Source organism: Capsicum annuum, unplaced genomic scaffold (assembly GCF_002878395.1).
Source record: "Capsicum annuum cultivar UCD-10X-F1 unplaced genomic scaffold, UCD10Xv1.1 ctg5104, whole genome shotgun sequence".
Taxonomy (NCBI): Eukaryota; Viridiplantae; Streptophyta; class Magnoliopsida; order Solanales; family Solanaceae; genus Capsicum; species Capsicum annuum.
Window position 1 is genome coordinate 40,397 of NW_025858956.1, and position 6,633 is coordinate 47,029.

General features: G+C 44.0%; 1 non-coding gene and 1 pseudogene across 1 annotated transcript; one reads left to right on the top strand and one right to left on the bottom strand.

Annotated features, from left to right (window-relative positions):
* Positions 1-1,344, bottom strand: LOC124892821 (annotated as a pseudogene).
* A 193-nt stretch (positions 1,345-1,537) lies between these two features.
* TRNAN-GUU lies at positions 1,538-1,609 on the top strand. The gene has a single exon. It is a non-coding gene; the product is annotated as a tRNA-Asn (tRNA).
* The last annotated feature ends 5,024 nt before the right edge of the window (positions 1,610-6,633 follow it).

The following is a 6,633-nucleotide window of genomic DNA, read 5'->3' on the forward strand; positions in this document are numbered from 1 at the left end:
TATAGGGGGCTGACGCATCTCTTCTTATCTCTTCTTGTATTTAGCTTATGTTTCCGTCTTTTTATTAGTTTATTACTTACTTTTTTCTACTTTTTGATTTTTGAATCAAATTTAGATAAGAATCTTTTTTATCATAAATTTCACAATTACTAGTACTAATATTTTTATAGCCTCTCTCTATAAGGTGAGAGTGGAATTTATCATTTATTTTGTCCTTTCTATTCACTCGAATTTCTTCCAATTCATCGATTTTGCCCGAATCCAACCCTTCTTCCCAAAAAGGGGAAGGAGAAGGATAAGGATCTTCTTCAGTGGATCCCTCTTGAAAAAGGGAAGGAGAAGGAAAAGGATCTTCTTCAGTGGATCCCTCTTGTTCCTGTTTAGTCCCCTTCATTTCGAAAGTAGTTTCTACATCTCTTTCTTCCTCAGTTTACTCCATTTCTTCTATTTTTAAGGCCTCTTTAAGTTTCTTAGCTTCTTTTAATTTCTTAGTAAGAATGGGCAAGGGTATTCTGCCTAAATAGTAGGCACAGGTAATAAATAAGAAAATACTAAAGATCCGAGCCATAGAATTTCTCAATTCTAACACAAGGTACTTATTAGATCGAATGTACTTATTCGATCTAATAGAATAATTTTGCCGTATCCAGACTAATACCAATCCAAGCCATTTCATGAATAAAATGTGACCAATTAACCAACCAATAAAACCACTTGTTACAAATAAGATTTTGTTGTTGCATCGAAAGAGATAAATGTTGACTAATCTGGCTAACATTAAACTTGGTGAGATGAAATGGTTGAATAATTGAAAAATGAGATTATTTAGGAATACACATTGAATGCTGAGGTTACGCATTGAATTTCTGTTAGTAGATCCATAATCAAAAAAGTGTTTGTGATTGTTCCAGAAGAAATGAAACAAAAGATATGGTAGAGCTAGGACAGTTATTGAATGAGGTCTACCCAATGCTAGATGCAGTGGCACAAAATAGATCGATATAAACATCATGAGCTGTCCTATAATAAAACTAGTTGTTGCTGATACCTTCGTCTCGGTTCCTTCTTCCATAACCAGAGCTCGGAGAAGGAAGATATAAGAGGGCCCTATAGAGAAGTGGTCAGAAATCCATAATAGAGTCCGACTACAATGACCGAATTGATTATCTTCATGCATAAGGATACTAGATTACCTAGTAGAAAAGATTGAAAAATCATCACAAACCTCCCTTATTTCTTTTTCTATTGCAATTTCTGGATTATTATATGATGATTTTTTCACTTTCCATATATAGAAAAGAAATAGTAAGAGATAGACTAGAAATGACATCTGTTATGTCAATGAGACCAAAGGGATATTAAATGAATGGAGTTGGGATATGGATGTAATATAATGAAATAGAGCAACTTTGAGGTTCCCTCTGAAATGAGGCATGTAAGGGAGCAACTACGAAGAAGTTTTGGGAGTTACGAAGAAAGCTTCGAGATCATATTGGTTATGGGTTGGGAATCTCCCTCAGATTGAATCTCCTGTTGTTCCTCAGTAGCTCAGTGGTAGAGCGATCGGCTGTTAATCGATTGGTCGTAGGTTCGAATCCTACTTGGGGAGATTTGATTGATTCTGAATTAAAGAATTTAGAATAAATGGGCTTGCTTTGCCAGTTAACAGTAGGTAACCTGTTCCCTATCTTTGTTTCTATTGCATTCTATCTTATCGTATCACATTCTGTTCTTCGATATTAGAAAATCACCATCAATACCTCGGTCTAGGCCCAAGATAATCCTTTGTTCCATAGCCCTAGGGCGGGTCTATTTATAACTAGCTAATTAAGAAGTCTCAGATGTACTAGCACTGCATCTTTGATGTAGTCATCGATTCTCCCAAGAGGTCACAATTGCCGCGGGCAAAGATATTAATGACGAGGAAGGCTTTTTTGTTATGCTACTAATACTTGCTCTGCTATTCTGCCCAAGCCTGGCTGAGGAAGAGTTACGGGGCGTAAAACAAAAAATATGCTAATCGGGCATACTATGTGTAATGATTCCCCCATTCACGATAAATAAAAAGAGAAAAAAAAAAGCCATTCCATTTCGACAAAAGACCCACACCCAAGTTCCATAGCTTTTGGTTTGCTATCCCGATCATTATTTTCCTACCCCCTGAGGAAAAGGTACTTCCCTTTTGGGATGATTGTGGGTGAGGAGGGATTCAAACCCTCGAAATCGTGGTTTGTAGCCACATGCTCTAATCCTCTGAGCTACAGGCCCCACCCCGTCTCCACTGGATCTGTTCCCGAGAGTACCCTTAAAAAGAGAACCTTTCCTCTCCCCAGCCATTTTGGGTTAAGAGGATGTAAAAGCGCATTTATATCTATAAGAAGGATGCGCTCCGAGGTGTGAAATAGGAGAGAAGGGATGTCACAATTGGGGTTTTGAATAAAATGACCTTTTGATTTTTTATTTGATTTTTCATTTTTTTTCATTTTCATATTGAATAAGAATGAGGCGTGTTAAGCTTTTTATCATCCCGACATTAAGCTATTTTTTCATAGAACCTCCCCTACAGTATCATCACCGTAGTAGAGTTTAACCACCAAGTTTGGGATGGATTGGTGTGGTTCCTCTACGCCTAGGACACTAGAATATCAAACCATGAATGAAGAAAGGCATAAGAGAAAAGCATATTGGCTAGTGATTGTGAGGCCCCAATTCTTGACTTGAGGGGACACCAAAGGCCTCTGCCCTTCCATCCCTTTGATAGATAGAGAGATGGGGGGGGGGGGCAGACCTTTTGGTTTTTTCATGTTGTCAAAGATTTGAACAATGAAAATAGATGGCGAATGCTTGATCGAATTGATCAGGTCATGTAGGAACAAGGTTCAAGTCTACCGGTCTGTTAGGATGCCTCAGCTGCATACATCACTGCACTTCCACTTGACACCTATCATAATGATAAACGGCTCATCTCACCGTGACCTTCTCTTGAATTCTCAAAAAAACTTCTGTCGCTCCATCCCCGCAGGGGCCGAGAACCCATCCTTGTCTTGGTTGTGTAACTGGAAGCTCTGGGGAAGTGGGAATAGGAGAGAACTCATCTTATGGTGGGCTTACTACTTAGATGCTTTCAGCAGTTATCCGCTCCGCACTTGGCTACCCACCATTTACCGTGGGCACGATAACTGGTACACCAGAGGTGAGTCCTTCCCGGTCCTCTCTTACTAGGGAAAGGTCCTCTCAATGCTCTAACTCCCACACCGGATATAGACCGTACTGTCTCACGACATTTTGAACCCAGCTCACGTACCGCTTTAATGGGCGAACAACCCAACCCTTGGAACATACTACAGCCCCAGGTGGCAAAGAGCCGACATCGAGGTGCCAAACCTTCCCGTCAATGTGATCTCTTGAGAAAGATCAGCCTGTTATCCCTATTGTAACTTTTATCCATTAAGCGACGGCCCTTCCACTAGATACCATCGGATCACTAAGGCCGACTTTCGTCCCTCCTCGATGGGTGGGTCTTATAGTCAAGATCCCTTACGTCTTTGCATCCGAGGGCCAATCTCTGTATGGCCCGAGGAAATGTTTGCACGCCTCTGTTACCTTTTGGGAGGCCTACGCCCCATAGAAATTGACTACCTGAGACTGTCTCTTGGCTCGTAGGTCCTGACACAAGGTTAGAATTCAAGCCCTTCCAGAGTGGTATCTCACTGATGGCTCGAGCCCCCCCCCAAAGGAGGCCTTCTTCGGCTTCCACCTAAGCTGCGTAGGAAAGGCCCAAAGCCAATGCTAGGGAACAGTGAAGCTTCATAGGGTCTTTCTGTCAAGGTGCAGATAGTCCACATCTTCACAGACATGTCTATTTCACCGAGCCTCTCTCCAAAATAGTGCCCAGATCGTTATACCTTTCGTTCGGGTCGGAACTTACCCGACAAGGAATTTCACTAACTTAGGACCGTTATAGTTATGGCCACTATTCACCGAGGCTTCGGTCGCTGGCTCCTCTATCATCAGGTCACCAAATTCCTTGACCTTCCGTCACTGGGCAGGCGTCAGCCCCCATACATGGTCTTACGACTTTGCGAAGACTTGTGTTTTTGGTAAAGAGTCGCCCAAGCCTAGTCACTGTGACCCCCTTTATGATGTGAAAAGGCACCACCCCTTCTCCTAAAGTTACAGGGCTATTTTGCCGAGTTCCTTAGAGAGAGTTGTCTCGTGCCCCTAGGTATTCTCTACCTACCCATCTGTGCCGGTTTTGGGTACAGGTACCCTCTTACTCAAAGTCGTTCAAGCTTTTCCTGGGAGTATGGCATGGGTTACTTCAGCATCGTAGCACCTGGTATTCAATCATTGACTCAAGGAATTTTCTGTACCCCTTCGTACCCTGAAAAAAGGGTAGGGACACCTTACGTTCTTGAACCGATAACCATCTTTCGGCTAACCTAGCCTCCTCCGTCCCTCGGGACCAAGAAGGGGTAGTACAGGAATATTCACCTGTTGTCCATCGACTACATCTTTCGGCCTGATCTTAGGCCTTGACTTACCCTCCATGGACGAACCTTGTGGAGGAACCCCTAGGTTTTTGGGGCATTGGATTCTCACCAATGTTTGCTTTAATCAAGACGACATTCTCGCTTCCGCTTCGTCCACCACCGCTCGTGCGGAGGCTTCCCTCTAAGGAGGAACGCTCCCCTACTAATGTATTTTTACACCCCCCAGATTATGCAGATCACTTAGCCCCGTTCATCTTCGGCGCAAGAGCGCTCGATTAGTGAGCTATTACGCACTCTTTCAAGGGTGGCTGCTTCAAGGCAAACCTCCTGGCTGTCTCCACACCCCTACCTTCTTTATCACTGAGCGGCCATTTAGCGGCCTTAGCTGGTGATCCGGGCTATTTCCCTCTCAACGATGAAGCTTATCCCCCATCGTCTCAAAGCTGACTTTGACCCCTCTTTTTTAATTTTAAGGCCATACCTAGTATTTAGAGTTTGCCTCGATTTGGTACCGCTCTCGTGGACTGCACCAAAACAATGCTTTACCCCTAGATGTCCAGTCAACTGCTACGCCACAACGCATTTTGGGGAGAACCAGCTAGCTCTGGGTTCGAGTGGCATTTCACCCCTAACCACAACTCTTCGGCTGATTCTTCAACATCAGTCGGTTTGGACCTCCACTTAGTTTCACCCAAGCTTCATCCTGTTCATGGATAGATCACCATGGTTTGGGTCCATAAGCAGTGACAATTGCCCTATGAAGACTCGCTTTTGCTACGGCTCCGGTGGGTTCCCTTAACCAAGACACTGCCTATGAGTCACCAGTTCATTCTTCAATAGGCATGCGGTTAGAGCCCAGGCTCTTCCCACTGCTTGGGAGCTTACAATTTCATGTTCTATTTTACTCCCCGATGGAGGTTCTTTTCACCCTTCCCTCATAGTACTACTTAGCCTTGCAAGGTTGTCCTTTCTGATTGACATGGGATTCCACGTGCCCCATGCTACTCCGGTCAGAGAGTAAGCTAGTGATGCTTTCGGCTACTGGACATTCTCCATCTAGGGTGCAACATTTAAGTTGCTTCGCCTAGTATCATGACACTTGTATTGCTCTCCCACAACCCCGTTTTCACTGTTTAGGCTGCTTCCATTTGGCTCGCCGCTACCACGGGAATTGCTTTTGGTTTCTTTTCCTCTGGCTACTATGATGTTTCAGTTCTCCAGGTTTTCTCTTGCCTGCCCATGGATTCAGCAGTAGTTCGAAAGTTTGCCCTATTCGGGAATATCCGGATCTATGCTTATTTTCAACTCCCCAAAGTATTTTGTCGATTACTATGCCCTTCCTCGTCTCTGGGTGCCTAGGTATCCACCGTAAGCCTTTCCTCATTTGTACCTCGCCCTTCACTTTTAAGGCTATGCCATCCTAAGGTGCTGCTAAATGGATGGATCATGTCAACGTCCATGAAAGATAAATCATAGATCGAACCACTGAATCAGAAATATTGGGTGCTATCATAAAGCTTTGTATTGGCTAAGTTCACGAGTTAGACATAAGCAGACTCAAACAGCTGACATCCGCCGCAGGGTAAACCACCGCTTCTCAGGTCCCCCGACAGATTCTACCGTAGAGGCCAATGATAGACAATAACTCCGCCCGAACACAGCTTACAACTTTCATCGTACTGTGCTCTCCAAAGAGCAACTCTTCTAAAAATCTCACTCAAAAGCTGCTGAGTTGGAATCCCATTCTAACTAACGATTCTTGTGGTTTCAGAGGATCCAACTACATAAGAACCAGGAACGGAGGGCTTTCCCCCCTTTCCGCCTGACTCTTTGGTCTTAAGAACACTGGTTTTAAGAATGAGTCATTGCCCTTCTCCTGAGAGTGGACAGCTAATGCGTTCCACTTATTGAACAGGGTTCTATGGTCGGTTCGTGATCCCTAGATACTGAAGGCGTCCTTGGGGTGATCTCGTAGTTCCTATGGGGTGGAGATGATGGGGTCGGTCCATGGATTTTCCTTCCTTTTCTTTTGATGCATTTTGCTCAAAGTGTTGAAGGGAGATAGTGTATCAAGCTGTTCGCAAGGTCCAACTTGATCCTCTTCCCTAGAGATCTCAGATGAGGGAGCCCTAGGAGAGCC